The 18,539-nt window shown below is 40.5% G+C and overlaps 1 long non-coding RNA gene across 1 annotated transcript in view; it reads left to right on the top strand.

Moving 5' to 3' along the window:
- The window catches only part of LOC122217680, a 34,862-nt gene that overhangs the window by 4,064 nt on the left and 12,259 nt on the right, over positions 1-18,539 (top strand). Inside the window, exon 2 of the long non-coding RNA XR_006201626.1 lies at positions 3,055-3,109. This is a non-coding gene — a long non-coding RNA (uncharacterized LOC122217680). The remainder of the gene's footprint in view (positions 1-3,054; positions 3,110-18,539) is intronic.

Genomic DNA, 18,539 nt, shown 5'->3' with positions numbered 1-18,539 from the left:
GTTCCTGGCTCAGAGAGGGAGAACTGAGCCCAAGGGATGGTGATGTCCTTTAAATGGCAAAACCAAGCAGAAAGGCAGAAACCCAAAGACAACACTTAACGAGTCTAAAGTTCAGTGCCATCACACTAATGTAATTAGACTTACTTTGCACTGCTTTTGTCTGTTGAGATCCTGAGCTATGGGTGTTAGGAGAAGACAGCCACTGCTATGTCAGCAAAAGAGGGCTAAAGTTTCATGACACAACCACAACAAAAGGAGAGCTCTGGGGACAATGATATGATCAATGGGCCTATATTCAGATACATTCTAATAGCCACATTCCTTATGTCTGTTCACTGAGCCACTTTGGTTTTTGGAACCAACCAGAACAGCAACCCGGCATCTTAGAAGAAGGTGACAAACTGGACGGATGAGGGACTGTTGCTATTGCACATAAAATAAATCAGCCCAAGCATGGTTGCTTAAAACAACATCCAGCAGTTGGTAGCTAGAGCTGGAGTAGTAGGAGGGGGAGAGGCTGAAGCATCTGGGCACTGCCCAGCACCCTTCTCTGTAGTCTCCAGGGCTCTCCCATGGTTTCCTTGGGAGTCAATTTGGTATTTCTCCTAGTAAGTTGGCCACAGGGCAGTTGGGCTGCATACAAAGCACTCTGGAGTCCAGAGTGAATATTCCCAAGGGTAAAGCAGAAGCTGCATCAACTTTTATGACCTAGACTCTGATGTCACATAATGTCACTTCCACAGCACTGTCTTGATTTTAAACAGCACAAAACCCCACCCAGTTTCAATGGGAGAGGGTGTAGACCCCATGTCTCAACAGGAGCAATGTCAAATGAATGCATGCCACAGGGATGCAGTTGATAGTGGGAAACCTATGTATGAACTCAACCACCCCTGCACACTCTGGCAGCTGCGAAGAGGAATAAAGAGAATATTCAGAAAGTCAACACACTCTTTTTGGCAAAGTGCTTCTCTGCTCATAGCCATAATGAAATGAACTAAGAATATGCAATTACATCTAATTGGATATAATTAAAATAAAGAGTCACATCTAAAATAAAGGCATAATTAAGAAGTGGGAGAATTTACTAGGTGGCAATGTCAACAATGCTAATTAAGTGATCACTATTGGAGTTTATTTTATCATCACTGAACCTAAGTTGGGCTCAGTGTCCAATAAAGCAGGGAAGCAACTTCAGTCTGCCCTCGACTCTTTTAGTCACAGCTACGTCGCTTCCCATTTTTCCCCCACATTATTTACAGGAGGCTTTACGTATAATTTTAAATGTGACATGTAGTTTTGTTTTCAGTCCTTTAATTTGTTCAATAGACTATGACAACTGTTCCACTTTCCCTCCCCATGTCTTCCCTTACTGTGCTTCCTTTGGCTTTCCTCCACAGTCCTTTCCTTTCCCATCCTATTCTGCTCTTCTTACCCCATTGTTTTTTCTCAGAGATGACCACCCAAAGAGGACAGATCCACAAGTGTCACCCCACAGATCACAAAGTAATTACCAAAGGAAAAGCATATCTTTATAATGGAGAGATCTGGTGATCGTCACGATAACCAAGTGATCAACAATGCAACATCCAGTCATTCTGAGCCTCCTGCTGTGAGACAGTAATAGGCACACAACATCTCCTGGGATATGCCCTGGCCAGATGTGCTTACCTTGAATCTAAGCCTGAGAAACCACCAGACACATCCACAGAATGGGATATTCTACAAGGCAGTTGGCTTGGGCTCCCCTAAAAATTCAGTGCCGTGGAACACCAAAACAAAAGCAAAAGGCAAGAGACCCATTCCAGATTCATAGGAGGTAAAGAAAGGGATGTAATAACCACGTGCAAGGCAAGAAACTTGATTAAATCCCTAACCCCCCCCCCCCCAAAAAAAAAACCCAAAAAACTACAGAAGACTTTGGGGCAAAATGTGAACATGGATTGTATGTTAGTTGACATTATTGAGTTAATGTTGATTTTTTACAGATGGGATAATAATAATGTGATTGTGTAGGAGGAAATTGTCTTCTTTCTCAAGATACATGCTGAAATGTTTAAAGATGAAGTATCCCGATGTCTGCAGCTTCCAAATGTTTCAGAAAAATATATATGGATTGTATATGTGTGCATATATATGCATGCACACATAGAGAGAACACACACATATACACATACATAGAGAATACACACACACACACACACACAGGATGAAAATGTGGCAAATTATTGATAATTGGTTAATTTGGGGGAAGGATTTAAGGATATCTCAGGTACCAATCTTCCAACTTTTCTATATGCGGACATTTTTCAAAATTGAGATTGAAAGAATCAAAATAAAAAAAGACATACTGTAATATAATGGTCATTAATGCAAGTTCTGGCAGCTAAACACCATAGCAGACTTGGAGCTGCGGCTTAGCACTGTATCTAGTCTGGAGTGGCTTGGATTGGCAACTCGATTTTAATACAGCCCTGACAGAGAAGTATAATTGAAGACCCTCCTGAGAAAGTTTAGATTCCAAAAGATCATCAAAGACTACGGAAAGACTGGGCACTAGTGACTCCTGCTGTGAACTTCATTGTTTTATTGGGTTTTTTTTAATTGTTTTATTGTTTTATTGTAAGGGGTTACTGGTAGGAGTTCAAATATGAGTTGCCAAATCATGCATTCAAAATTTCAAGTCCACACAGTGTAAACTTATACCAGCCAGAATTTCTGTACATCTGACATTTTCAAATCCTGAAATTCCACCTTCTGACCACAGTTTCCTTTTCCTAGCCTTCTTTTACACTCAACCTGCCCTGCTCAGGTAGACTCTGAGTCCCTGCCAGCCTTCTTTAACTCACTTCCTTCCCTGCGCAGGCCCCATGCCCTCGTCCGTGGCTTCCGGGACACTCTAGTGTTCACTCCTTCACCTGTATAAAGGCAAGGACTGGGTTCCACTGATCTTTGTAGCCCTGGAGTTGAGCACAGTGATGGGTACACAATAAATATTTGATAAATACATGTAAATGAAATAGAATAATCTAATCCAACCCTCTCATTTTACAGATGAGGAAACCGAGGCTCAGAGATGCAAAACAACATGCCTAAAATCAAACAACTGGTGAGTGGCAGACCGGGAAGGAAACCCATTTCCTTGGGGCTTTATTTTTTGGTGTGTGTGTTTGTTTGTTTGTTTGTTTAGAGGGAGAGACAGAGCACAAGTGGGGAAGGGGCAGAGAGAGAGGGAGAGAGAATCCCAAGCAGGCTACATGTTGTCAGCACAGAGCCCGACGTGGACTCAATCTAATCAACCTGAGCTCATGACCTGAGTTGAAAGCAAGACTCAGATGCTCAATCAACTAACCCACCCAGGTGCTCCTTCTTATAACTTTCTTATCAGTGCTCTTTCTACTGCCAAAACTTCCTTCTCCATCACTTAAGTCTAGTTTAGTTTTTATTTTTTGAGATAGGATGGCTGGGGAACAGGAAAAGAATGAAAAGCCAGTTTGTCTACACATACCAGCTAATGGCCCAGGACATGTCTCTTCATCTGGCCTCTGCTCTCCACTTCCTCCATCTGCTCGTCCCCAAGGAGCATGGAGGTATATGTGACTAGGCACCAGGAAAGATGTGGTAGTTGCATCCTCTGCCGGATTTCTGCTGCATTTTTAATCAGAGTCTCCCTGGTGAAAAGTCTCCGGTACCTTGATTTACTTTCACTTTTTCTCCTTGGTTTCAGTGTGTGTGTGTGTGTGTGTGTGTGTGTGTGTGTGTGTCCCTCCCTCAGGGTTTTGTTTCTAAGGAGCAATGGAAGTCTATTTTCTACAACTTTCAATTTCTTACCCGAAGATTTAAGAGGATATTCTGTCATTATCAGTGTCAAAGATGCAAAAAGCCAGACACGAGCTAAAGTGGTCAGGACAGATTGTCATCAGTAATACATTATTGCAGTAGGGTAGGGTCCAGAGTGAACTGAACTCAAGTTCAGTTTGTTCAGAGGTGACTGGGCATTTCCAAGGGAGAATGGGAGAATAGGAAGGGGACTTGTACAGAGGCATGGAAGTGAAAAATTACAAAAGCTTGGTCAGTGTAAATGCTATTAGGCCAGCTGTGTCTGTTAGGGGACAGTTAATCGAATTTAAGGTTCTATCCTCTCACAGACTGGGAGACAGGGGCCCTATACTTCCTGAGGATTGTATTTCAAAGGAATGGATTTCAGGTCTGTGAGAAATTCATTCCTGAGTTGTAGGAGATACATATCCATCCAGAGGGACAGAGGAAGGATTCACAATTATAAGCCCCTTTTAGCAAATACTCCATAGAGGCTGACGGGGGCCTATCATCAGGTGTTGGCTAGAACAAACAGTAAATTCTTTAAAAAAATTTTTTTTAACATTTATTTATTTTGGGGAGAGGGAGAGAGACAGAGCATGAACAGGGGAGGGGCAGAGAGAGAGAAGGAGGCACAGAATCGGAAGCAGGCTCCAGGCTCTGAGCTATCAGCACAGAGCCTGATGTGGGACTCGAACTCATAAACTGTGAGATCGTGACCTGAGCTGAAGTTGGAGGCTCAACAGACTGAGCCACCCAGGCACCCAAACAGTAAATTCTTTCGGTCACCTTGAGCTTTTGTGTTTTAAGGTGGGTAAGGGTCATCCAAGGATGTGGTCTTGAACTGTTAGAAATCAAGTTAGTGTGTATATAAAATATATACAATAATGGAATATTATTCAGCCACAAAAAATATCATCCATATATAAAAAATATATATGAATATTACTATCATTGATGGACCATATATTCCATTACATTGACACTGGGGCTGTTTCCATACTTTGGCTATTGTAAATAATACTACAATAAATATAGGGGTACATGTATCCTTTGAAAAAAAAAAGAAATCAAGTTAGTGTGTATTCAAGGATTCAGAGTGGGGGTGAGGGGAGGAAGGGGGTTGGATAAAATCATTTGTGCAGAGTCTGCAGTTTTTACAGACCAAGGATGAGGCCTGATCAAGAAGGCCCAGATGACCTGACTAGAGTCTGACTGAGGAGAGACTTTTTGTCATCGCTACCAAGGAAACATGAAACATATATTTTTTTTAATTTTTTTTAACGTTTATTTATTTTTGAGACAGAGAGAGACAGAGCATGAGCAGGGGAGGGGCAGAGAGAGAGGGAGACACAGAATTGGAAGCAGGCTCCAGGCTCTGAGCCATCAGCCCAGAGCCCGACACGGGGCTCGAACTCACGGACCGTGAAATCGTGACCTGAGCTGAAGTCGGGTCGCTTAACCGACTGAGCCACCCAGGTGCCCCGAAACATATTTTTTAAATGGGCCTCATCCTCAGATTTCAATTTTAAATCTGAAAACTGAATATGGCCACATATCTATGTGGCTCACACTTGACATTCCTTTACTCATTCCCTCCTTTCTCTCCTTTGTAATATTCCCAGTCATATTAGTTTCTCACTAGACCATATGCTTTTTTAGAATGACAGGTCTATATCCTATTTATCTCAGTGCTTCCTCCCCTCTCAGAGCTCCTCACAGTGCCAGGTGCATAGAGGACACTGGGCAAATATTAATGAAATAAAGGAACAATCAAAAAAGGGGTAACCATGTCAGTCATCAGTTCCAAAAGGCCAGAAGATAAAGTTGGGGAAGCAAGGTGAGGGAAGTTCTGACACACTACTGATTTCAAAGGAATAATCTCCTTGGGGCATCCTCTACCACCATCACCAAAGATAGTTATTTGCCCTTGTTTTCTAAAGAACCAAAGAGAATTCATTCTTAGAGAGAAAGAGAAAGAGAAAAAGAAAAAGAGAAAAGAAAAGAAAGGAATAGAAAAGAAAAGAAAAAGAAAAAAACAGTGTTATTACCCATCCTGGCCATTGGTAGGAAAATTGACTCTGTAGTAAAACAACATTTTCTCCCCATGTGTGTTTAGGGTTAGAGGGAGGCCTCAACAGATCATATTAACACACGCTGCTAGTCACATAGGGGTGGGATGGTCACTTTTACTCTTGTCTTACCTGCAAAATCAGGCTAGCAACTCCTACAGAACCAAGTTATGCTAAGCATCGAGTACTGTTTATGAAATAAAGCTGTAAACTGTAAGGTGCCATGGAAATATAAGACGAAGATGATGTTTAGGTTTCTATTACAGCTGAGTGTGTTGTTGGAATGATGGTACATTCAACCCAAGTGGCGTCTTCTCATTGTTTTAGTCATGCAGGAAAAGGGAAAATTAAGGTACACATAAGAGAAGCTAGCGGGTTATCGTCATGCAGGAGAAAATGATAGGGGAGGACTTAATGAAGCCAAGCTCTGATGATCTGTGCTTTAACCACTATTTTCTCCTTTGAGGAGGAGTGGGAGAAAGCTTGAATAGGCAGGTATGAGCTGAATTGTGTCCTTCCCAAATTCATATGTTGAAGTTCTAACCCCTAGTGCCTCAGGATGTGTATTTGGAAATAAGATCTTTTAAGAGGTAATTAAAGTTAAATGAGGTCATTGGGGTGGGCTCTAATCCAATATGACTAATGTCTTTATAAGAAGAGGACAGTGGGACACAGACACTCTCAGAGGGAAGACCATGTGAGGACACAGGAAGAAGATGGCCACCTGCAAGTCAAGGAGAGAGGCCTCAGGGGAAATCAACCCTGCCAACACCTTGATCTTGGACTTCCAGCCTCCAGAACATAAGAAAATAAACTGTTGTTTAAGCCCCCAGGCTGGTATTTTGTTATGGTGGCCCTAGCAAACTAGAACAGATGGTCATCCTGTTATTTAAAAACAAAAACAAAAACTATATAACACAAAAGATTAAGAAAAAATTGACAAGAACAATCCAGGTGATTCCGGTGTCCCTTACTCCTCCATCATGGTTCTCCATGTGACGTGACTCTCATCTCTGGGTCGTGTTTGAGCCACAGCTCATCAGTTTGTCCTCATAGCTTCCCCACCCTGGCAGTAGCCCTTATCCTGGACACAAGCTTCCATGCCTGCCCACCATGGGAGAAGAAAATCAATGGAGGAAACTGGAGAATGCTGTGGACTAAGCAGGCTGGACCCCTAGGTCCATACTACTTTATCAGAGGGCACACCCTGGGGACAGCAGTGGCCAGTGGCAGAGAGATGCTGCTGTGTGGGTCAGATTGTACCCTGTGGCAATCCAGAATTCTTCCACAGGCAGTCGACTCAGAGAAAGAATGTGGAGGCCTGCCTCAGTACTTATCAACTGTGTGGCCTCAGGCAATTTACTGAACCTCTCTGAGCTTCAGTTTTCCTACGTATAAAATGAAAATTACCCGCCCCGCATGCTGTCAAGAGGATGAAATGGAATTATGTAATTATTTGAAATTCATAAAGCGGCCAGCACAGGCTTAGCACACAGCTGGCTACATCTCAAGTATTGATAAAATTGGAAACAGGGCATCGTTGTTTTTTGGTCCTCTGGGCACCTTCTCCTTGACTCCTAGGACCGTTCCTGTAAATTTGAACTGTTTATGATGGTGAGAAATGCAGATTCCTTCTGTTCCTAGGAGGATTGCCAAGACCTTTCCTGTGACCATTTTTATAGATTCCAGGAAAGGGCATTTTGATAGAGTATCTCGTTCCCAGGTGTCCTGTACAGGTCCTCTAGAAGGGCAGGTCTGGAATGCTGGAGGCCACCCCTACAGGTGTGGACACTGATTTCTGTAGCTTGTTCTTGAACTGCCTTTGAAGAGAGCCTCCTCCTGCTTGCCTTCACCCCCTTGAGGTCACCTTGGCGGTGACTGCAGATTATTTTTAGCTGTAGGCAGTGTTTCTTACACTGTGTGCAGAACATTTATATCAGAATTTTGGCGGGGGGCGGGGGCAGAGGGAAACATGCAGATTCCCAGGCTCCTCCCCAAACCTATGGAATCAGAACCTCTGGGAGCCTATGCTTGTTCCCCTAGCTCCTCAGGTGACTCTGAAGCTGCAGGTGCTGTCACCTTGATACAGTGAGTATTCAACTAATGGTGGCTAGCATATGTATGTGATGGGGAGGTGAGGCAACAATAGTTATTGAACATTTACTATGTTCCGGCCCTTACATACTGTGTATGCTTCCTATGGATGCTGTAACATATTACCACAAACTTAGTGGCTTAAAACAGCCCACCTTTGTTCTCTCACGGTTCTAGAAGTTGGAAGTCTGAATCATTTGCACTAAGCTAAAATCAAGGTGCTTGTGGGCAGAGCCACACTCTCCCAAAGGCTCCTTGCCTTTTTTACCCTCTACAGCTGCATCCCTGGCCTGGGGCTCCTGCCTCCATCTTCAAAGCATCTTGCTTCAGTAGCCACCTTGCCTTCTTCCTCTGTAGTCAACTCTCCCTCTGCCTCCCTCTTATAAGGATACTTATGATTGAATTTAGGGCCCACCAAAATAATCCAGGATAATCTCCCCATCTTTTTATTTTTTTAAGTTTATTTATTTATTTTGAGAGAGACAGAGACAGTGTGAGTGGGGGAGGGGCAGAGAGAGAGGGAGAGAAAATCCCAAGCCGGCTCTGTGCTGCTTGCGCAGAGCTCGACAAGGCACTCGAACTCAGAAAACTGCAAGATCACGACCTGAGCCGAAACCAAGAGTTGGACGCTTAACCTGATGAGGCACCCAAGTGCCCCTTGGATAATCTCCCCATCTTAAGATCTTCGACTTAATTACTGTTGGTTTACAAATCGGTCCCCGTACGTGGAGCTTAAGAAGAGACCAAAGAAAGAGGCAGACCGTTCCAGATTGGTAGATGACAGGTGTAATAAAGAAGGGAAATTCACACAAGATTCCTATCAGGCAGCTGCAAGACCAGTGGATCTCCATGCTCACCCACCAGAAACTTAAAAGTTTAAACAGAGGCCTTAACTGGGTTTGATCACATATACTATCTAGGTGGTCTCAAAAACACATTGCTCTCTCAAGGCTGCATTCTTGAAAACACCATTGTGGAAATGGTGGCAGAATGTACATTCCAAGCACATGGAAGGGGATGAAGAGCCTCCAATTGTCTGGGTCCAGCTGGTGGGTCACATCCTCTCAATGGACCTCTAATAATCACATCTGCCAAGTCTCTTTTGCCATATAAGGTAATATTCACAGGTTCCAGGGGTTAGAACCTGGATATTTGGGGGGGGGCATCATTCACACACATTATTTTTTAATCCTCAGAACAATACTATGAGTTGGTTAGTGTTATCCCCATTTTCCAATGGGGATCCCAATTGCAATCCCAATTGTTGATGAGGGAACAATTTTTAAATTGCAAACCACACAGCTGGTGGAGGAGTTAGGATCTGTGCCCAAGACTGACTGGTTTTAAGACCTGTGATTCCTGCTAGACATCAGATTGAACTATAATACCTGACACAGGAATACTACCAGTCACAGCTTGTCGGTCTTGTAGACGTCTAAGACAGCCATTAAAATGTCCCAACATGATGCTATTCTCAGTCTCTTTCCCAAATACAGGTGAGAAGTCCAGCTCTCGAATTCGAGTGGGTTATTGGAAGACAGGGTATTGACAGACAAGCCAGGTCTTTGCCAAATTTTTGGAACACCCGAGAAGATATAGATGATTACCAAACAGCCCACTGGGTCGATTCTTGAGATGGGAGCAGCTACTTCCATTTAGAACCCTCATGGTAGTTCTGCACAATTTAAGTAAAAAAGATTATATAGGAGGGGCGCCTCTGTGGCTTAGTCGGTTGGGTGTCCAACTTCGGCCCAGGTCATGATCTCACACTTCGTGAGTTCGAGCCCCGCGTCGGGCTCCGTGCTGACAGCTCAGAGCCTGGAGCCTGCTTCAGATTCTGTGTCTCAACCTCTCTCTGCGCCTCCCATGCTCATGCTCTGTCTCTCTCTGTCTCTCAATAATAAATACAAAATATTTAAAAAAAATTAAAAAAAAGATCACATAGGAGAAGCAGCTAGGCTAGGTCTCAAAGACAGCCTTAAAAAGGCACATCCAGGCTGTGTTAACCAACCTTACTGTGGAAATCATTTCACAGTACATACTTGTATCAAGTCACCACACTGTACAACTTAAATTTACATATGTTCTATGTCATCAATAACTCAGTAAAGCTGGTCAGGGGTAGGGGGGGCAGAAGCTGTCTTCTTATTCGACAACATCTCTGAGGTTGCTATGGTTCTGCAGTGCCCAGCCAAGTGCAAAAGCAGGACCTGAAGAATTGTTGTAATAGTGACTGTAACAACTATCGGAAGTGTGTAGTTATTGGAATGTCTGTAAGTTAGCACTATGGAAACACAATGGCAAATGCTTCATGAAGCCCAGCGAGGTAGAGATAAGTAAACAGGGGAACCTTCTGAGTAGAGAAGCAGAAAATAAGAAAAGGGATATATAGGCTTCACTGCAGGAAAAAAAAAAGTAAAAATAGACTGTTAGACTTCTATCATATAGATATAACTTAATTACAATATCTAGTTTGCAATAAAATACAGTGTTCTCAAAAAGGAGAAAGACTAAACTTTTTCTATTCCAAAGTGTAGGAAGGAATCCCGAATTGGATATTTTAACCTTTAAACAGAACATAGTCTCCACTTAGTGTTCTCTCATTTCTAAAAAGGTTGTGCATTGTAATTTAAATCACTCTGAAGCAAAACCACCTTTAAGTTCTGGTCAATGGCTTATTTATATGTATTTGATATATCAAAGAATTAGGATGGTTCTCCAAAGTTAATTGCAATGGGATTCATCCTGGGTTCTAAGTTTCTGTATTTAGATGGGCTTGAAAATTCAATACTTACTCTCTTAGCACCCTCAGATTGCCTTTATGTGAACCCAAACTCAGTCCAAAGTGTTTGAATCTATCCATGATCCTAATCACCCATCTTTATTTAGGTCCCACCTTCCTAGAGGAGTCAGGAAGAACAAGTAGAAGTTTTTCTCAACAGGAAAGCTCATCAGGAAAAAGCTAGTGTATGAGAACAGAGGAAATGCAATGAACGAAGCACTACAAAAAAGAATAAAGGTCATTTCAACCTTTTGTATCAAAAGGAATCAGGACTAGTGTGGGTAGCAGACGGTAACCAAAGTTATGAAGGCAATCTGTTTATTACTTGACATTTGCTTTTGTGTATCCTTTGTCCGTAAAGGTGAACTCATCAAAGTTCCTAACACACACTCACTCAGTGCCAGTTTCCCATTGCACCTTTCCTTTTATGCCATTTGAGTCTACAAAAGTGAAATATAGCCCTATCTCAAACTAGAGGCACCTGGGTGGCTCAGTCAGTTAAGCGTCTAGCTCTTGGTTTTGGCTCAGGTCATGATCTCATGGTTTGTGAGTTCGAGCCCAGCATCAGGTTCTGTGCTGCAAGTGTGGAGTCTGCTTGCCCCTCCTCCGCTCATTCCCTCCCTTCCCCCCCTCTCAAAATAAATAATAAAAAAAATTTGAAATAAGTTCTAGCTGAAATAAAGCTCTAAGTTTAAAGAAACCATGCTCAGCAATATGGCAGAATGCAAACCCTATTAATCCTTTTAGCATAAGACACCTACAATTGTCTATTTTTAAAACAATTTTTTTTGAGAGAGAGAGAGGGCACAAGTGAGCGAGGGGCAGAGAGAGAGAGAAAGAATCCCAGGAAGGGCAGCAGGAGAGAGAGAGAGAGAGAGAGAGAGAGAGAGAGAAGTGGGGTTTACCCAAAGCGGGGCTCGTGTTTTTACCTGAAGTGGGGCTCAGGCTCACCCGATGTGGGACTGGAAATCACGAACCCTGAGATGATGACCTGAGCCAAAGTGAGATGATTCATGACTAAGCCACCCAGGTGCCCCTAAAACAACAAATATTTACAAATATTAAAAAAAAAACAACAAACTATTAAGTGCCTAGCCAGCTTAGTAAAAGTAAAAGAAAATCCTCAAAGACCAAAATTAATATAAATCATGGATTCAGAGAAACAAGCAAGGATATGGAAAAGTTACTGCTCAAGGAACATCTGGAGGCCTGGAGTTTCCGTTTAAATGGTTTCGTTAAGGGGGGCGCCTGGGTGGCTCAGTTAGTTAAGTGTCCAACTTCAGCTCAGGTCATGACCTCACAGTTCTTGAGTTTGAGCCCCGAGTTGGTCTCCACACTGACGGTGCGGAGCTTGCTTGGAATTCTCTCTCTCTGCCCCTCCCTTGCTTGTGCATGCTCTCTCTCTCTCTCTTAAAGTAAATAAAAAGTTTTATAAAATAATAAATAAAGAGTTTTGTTGAGGGGAAAGGGAGACAAAGCCTAGTACCCACACAGGTGAGAAGTCTACCTACCTAGAGACCTTTGTTTATAAGGCTGGGACCCTGGAAACCACACCTCATTTGGTAATCCAGGGGAAAAATCCTTTCTCTCTTGAGATATTAAGGAAACCTGTCTCTCTTGCCCTTTCCTCTAGGTGAAAGGGAGACAAATATGTTTAAGAATTTGCATTTTACCCTCACATAGGTGTAGGACCAGAATGTATACTGTTTGAGAATCCTGGAAGCACCAAACTGATAATTTACTTTAAAGACATCCTGGATTGCTAATACATCAGGTGCTTGCAAAAACAAATGTAAATATTCACTCAAGGATTACACCTTAAACCCGAGTCAAGGAACTATTACAGATAGGCTCCATGGAACACGATCTCACAATGATAAATTATAAGACACACGAGGAAACGGTCACTTGAGTGACAGTCAAGGGAAAGAAGAAACAGTAGAAACATTCGGAAAAGACTGAAGACATTACAAAATAAACCAAAATAAATGTTGTAATGTATTGATTGAAAGAAATGGGGTGTTAGAAGTATGACCTTGGAGCAAACATGAAAGCATTCTGCCAGCTTTACAAGCAATAACTGAGACCTGCCATGAGACCTGCCATGATTTGTAATACACAAACAAAAATTACAGAGTATCTGCTCGACACTCTACAAAGACATGCTAAGATATGGCCATAAAATCTTAACTGATATTAGACAAGATAGTATTTTACAAGCAATTACTTTAGCAAACAACCTAATGTAAACAACATAGTTCTGCATTAAAAATCTTTCCTCCAAGACCCTCAGGGGATCTGTTATTTGATTGTCTACTATACGTACCATAAAATTTTGACAAGGCTTAATTCTGTTTTCCCTTTGTGTTAACATTTTTGGAGGTCCAACAGAGATTACCCACTACTCAGAGCTTGCTCCTCAACTCCTGAGCGGGGGACATTTTGGCAGCATGCCAAAAGATCTTTGTCTCTCTTGACCTTCTCACCTGGGAAGCCATCACTGACCAGAGAATCCAAGTTGTTACAGTGATCGGGAACTACCGAGGTATTACTGGTCAAAACTCCTGAAATTGGCCATGAGATTATTGAAGCTGAGTGGTGAGTACATGAAGGGTTCACCATAAGCTGTCTCTACTTTTGTATGCATTTGAAATTTTACATAACAACTTTAAAAATAGAATCTGCTATAGAACACTCCTCTCAACAACAACAAAATGTATATTCTCCTCAAATGCACGTGGAATATTCTCCAGGATGGATTATATGTTAGACCATAAAACAAACCTTAATAAGTTTTTAATGATTTAAATTATGCGAGTATGTTCTATGACCACAATGGAATTAAATTAGAAGTCAATAACAGAAAGTAATTTGGAAAACTTACAAATAGGTGGAAACTAAAACAATACAATCCTAAATAACCAATAGATCAAAGTATAAATAATAATGGAAATTTAAAAAAATATTTTGCAATGAATGAAAATGAAGATACAACATACCAAAACTTATGCCGTTATGGGAGTGCCTGAAGGAAAATTTATAGCTGAAAATGTCTAAATGAAAAAAGAAAAGATCTCTAATCAATAACCTAACCTTCCATCCTAAGATCCTGGAGAGAGGAAACTGAACCTAAAGCAAGCAGAAGGAAGGAAATACCAGATAAATATTAGAACAGAAATTAATGAAATAGAGAATACAAAAACAGTAGGAAAAAAAGCAATGAAACCAAAAGTTGATTATTTTAAAAGATTGATAAAATCAATAACAATTGGCCAAGAATGAAAGAAAGAAGGCTCAAGTTACTAGAGTCAGAATGAAAGAGGAGACTTTACCACCAACCTTACATAAACAAAAAGGATTATAAGGAATACTATGAAAAACTGGTAATTAAAAAAAAAGAAAAGAAAAATTGGTGATATATAAATAATTTATATATGATGAGGTCAGATGCATTTAGGGTTAGATGACCTTAGACTACTTGTATGACATGAACAAGTTCTTAGCAGGATGCAAACACCTGAAAACAACTCAAGGTGAAATAGAAAATTGAAACAGACCTATATCAAATAAAGACATTAAGTTAGTAATAAAAAAAACTACCTACAAAAAAAGCTCAAGCCCAGGTGGATTCATTGATCAATTCTACCATTTAAGGAAGATTTAATACCAATTCTTTACAAGTAAGAGAAGAGGACAACTCATTCTATGAGCCAGTATTACCCTGACACCCAAACCAGACAAAGACATCACAAGAAAACTACAGACCAATATCTGACGAATATGGGTGCAAAAATCCTCAACAAAGTGCTAGCAAACCAAATCAAGCAGCATATAAAAAGGGTTACACACCATGATCTAGTGAGTATTATCCCAGGAATGCAGGTTAGTTTAGCACCTGAAAGTCAATTAATGTAATACACCGTATCAATAGAATAAAAAAACAATACACATAATTATCTCAGTAGATGAAGGAAAAGCCCTTGACAAAATCTAACACCCTTTTTTGATTAAAAAAGAAAACATATCAGGGGCGCCTGGGTGGCTCAGTTGGTTGAGCTTCCGACTTCAGCTCAGGTTATGATGTCACAGTTCATGAGTTCAAGCCCCGCTTCAGGCTCTGTGCTGACGGCTCAGAGCCTGAAGCCTGCTTCGGATTCTGTGTCTCAACCTCTCTCTGCCCCTCCCCTGCTGATGCTCTGTCTCTCTCTGTCTCAAAAATAAATAAAACATTAATAATAATAATAATAATAAAAAAGAAAATATATTCAACAAACTATAGAAAGGAACTTCCTGAACCTGATAAAAGACATCTATGAGAAACCACAATTCACATTATACTAATGGTTCCCTAAGATCAGGAATGAGGCCAAGTGTTCTTGCCACTTCTATTCAATATTGTACTAAAAGTTCTAGTAAGGAAATTAGGCAATAAAGCAAAATAAAAGGTATCCATCCAAATTAGAAAAAAGATTTAAAAAAATAGAGAAATAAAATTATCTCTATTCACACTCAACATACTCTTGTATATAGAAAATCTAGGGAATTTACTTAAAAAGAAACTATTAGAACTAATAAGTTCAGCAAGGTTGCAGGATGCAAGATCAACACATAAAAACCCATTGTATTTCTATATGCGTGCAATGAGCAATCTGAAAATAAGGTAAACAATTCCATTTACAAAAAAGAATAAAATACCTAGCAATAAATTTAACTAAAGAAGTATACAATTTATGTTCAGAAAGCTACAAAGTATCATTAAATGAAATTTTGGAAAGGTATCCCATGTTGGTATATTGAGAGCCTTAACAGTGTTTGACAATATTCCCCCCAAAGTGATCTGCACACCCAACATAATCTTTATTAGAATCCCAGCTAACTTCTTTGTAGAAATTAACAAGTTGATTATAACATTCATGTGGAAATGCAAGAGACCCAGAATAACCAAAACAATCTTGCAAAAGAAAAACAGAGTTAGAGGACTCACACCTCCTGAATTCAATTTACTATAATGCAATGCTAATCAAGAGTGTGTGATAATGGCATAAGAATAGGTTATAGATCAATGGAATACAATTGAGTGCCCAGAAAGAAACCATATGTCTATGGTAAATTGATTTTCAACAAGGGTGCCAAGACCATTCAGTGGGGAAGAATATTCTTTTAAACAAATGGTGCCAGAACAACTGTGTTGCCAAATGCTAAAGAATGAAGTTGGAGCCCTACCTCACACCATATACAAAAAATTAACTCAAAATGAATCAGACCTGAATGTAAGAATTTAAACTATAACATTCTTAGAAGAAAATATAGGGCCAAATTTTCATGATGTTGGATCTTGACATAGATTCTTAGATATTTCATAAAAAACATGAGCAAAAAAATAGATACATTGGACCTCATCAAAATTAAAAACTTTTGCACTTCAAGGGGCACTATCAAGAAATTTAAAAAACAACTTGCAGAATGGATTAAAATATGTGCACATTATATATTTGATAAGGGATTTGTATCTAGAATATATTTTTAAAAAAAACTCTTACAACTAAAGAATAAAAAGACAAATAATTCAAATTAAAGATGAATAAGGTCTGAATAGACTCTTCTCCAAAGAACATACAGAAATGGCCAAAAAGCACATGAAAAATGCTTGAAATCAGGGGTGCCTGGGTGGCTCAGTCGGTTAAGCATTGGACTTTGGCTCAGGTCATGATCTCACTGTTCGTGGGTTCAAGCACCACTTCAGGCTCTGTGCTGAAAGCTCAGAGCCTGGAGCCTGCTCTGCATTCTGTGTCTCCCTCTCTCTTTGCCCCTCCCCCACTCACACTCTGTCTCCATCTCTCTCTCTCAGAAGATGAATAAACATTTTAAAAAAACCTTTTTTTTTTTAAAGAAAAATGCTTGAAATCAGAAAAATATAAATCAAAACCACAATGAGCTACCACTTGAGATGTCTAAAATCAAAATGTATACAAGAATGCTTATAGCAGTATTATTCATAATAGCCAAAAGGTGGAAACCCAAATGTCAATCCACTGATGAGTAGATAAGCAAAATGTGGTCTATGCATACAATAGGATATTATTCAGCCCAAAAAGGGAGTGAAGAACTGATACATTCTGTAGCGTGGATGAACTTTGAACACAGCATACTAAATGAGAAGCCAATCATAAAGGACTTCATGTCATATGACTTCATTTATATGAAATGTCTAGAAAAGGCAAATCTACACGGAAAGACAGAAAATATATTGCTGATTTCTCAGAGCTGGAGGGTATGTATGGTGAAGATTAGGGGATGATTACTAAAGGATATGGCATCTCTTCTTGAGGTAATAAAAATGCTCTAAAATTTCTTGTGGTGATGGCTGCACATCTCTGTGAATGTGCTAAAAACCATTGAACTGTACAGTTTAAATAGGCCATGGGTATGGGATGTGAATTATATCTCAACAAAACTGTTACAAGGAGAGGGCAGAGAGAGGGAAAAGCTATAAGGGCAGATATACAAGTTAATGTAGGGGTTCGTGCTTAACCTGTAGTAAGCCATGTTTCAGAGAATCGCTCTAAATCAGCACTGTTCAATAGAAATTTCAGTGAGGGGGCGCCTGTCACTGAGGGGGCTCAGTCAGTTAAGCATCCGACTTTGGCTCAGGTCATGATCTTGAGGTTCATGGGTTCAAGCCCCGCGTCGGGCTCTGTGCTGCCACCTCAGAGCCTGGAGCCTGCTTCAGATTCTGTGTCTCCGTCTCTCTCTCTGCCCCTCCCCAGCTTGCACTCTGTCTCTCATTCTCTCCCAGAAAAAAAGTAAACATTAGAAAATAAATACATAAAATTTTTTTTAAAAAACTGTAAATGTAAGCATGTGTATTTAATGAGAGTTGCAACAACTAATGGCTACATGTGAAACACTGCAAATTATGTGAGCCTCTAGAATCAATCACTCCACCTTTACTGCCTGGATCAATTTTTAAGTGTCGTGTTTTTCTTACAAATTTTTAATAAAAACGGTGATTATATGTTCTTCAAGTATAATCCTAAGATTCATACTTAGCTTGAGACCTTTAAGTTATCCACTGAGGTAATTAGGGAGTAATCTTTATGTATCTGGAAATTTTTCAAAGGAAAAATTTCAAATTTGTAAATAAAGAGAAAATAAGGCCCATGCTCATGTTGTTTTGGCCTACATCTTCTTGTCCATATAAACACACGTAGCTTCAAAAATGCTGATTCGAAGGGGCACATGCACCCCGAAGCTTATAGCAACGCTATCAGCAATAACCAAAGTACGGAAAGAGACCAAATGTCCATCGACTGATGAATGAATAAAGAAGATGTGGTGTATATAAATACAATGGAATATTACTCAGCGATCAAAAAGAACGAAATCTTGTCACTGGCAGCAACATGGGTGGAACTAGAATGTGTTGTGCTAAGTGAAATAAGTCAGTCAGAGAAAGACAAATATCCTATGATTTCACTCACATGTGGAATTTAAGAAACAAAACAGATGAACATGGCGAAAGGGAAGGAAAAATAAGATAAAAACAGAGAGGGAGGCAAACCGTAAGAGACTCTTAAATAAAGAGGACAAATTGAGGGTTGCCGGAGGGGTGTTGGGTGGGGGGATGGGCTCAGTGGGTGATGGGCATTAAGGAGGGCACTTGTTGGGATGAGCACTGGGTGTTGTATGTAAGTGAGGAATCACTGGGTTCTACTCCTGAAAAACCAATATTATACTATATGTTGACTAACTTGGATTTAAATAAAATGAAA

The sequence above is a fragment of the Panthera leo genome, chromosome B1, assembly GCF_018350215.1.
Source record: "Panthera leo isolate Ple1 chromosome B1, P.leo_Ple1_pat1.1, whole genome shotgun sequence".
NCBI classification, from domain to species: Eukaryota; Metazoa; Chordata; class Mammalia; order Carnivora; family Felidae; genus Panthera; species Panthera leo.
Note: the sequence above shows the minus strand (reverse complement) of the source record. Positions and strands in the feature narration are given on the sequence as shown.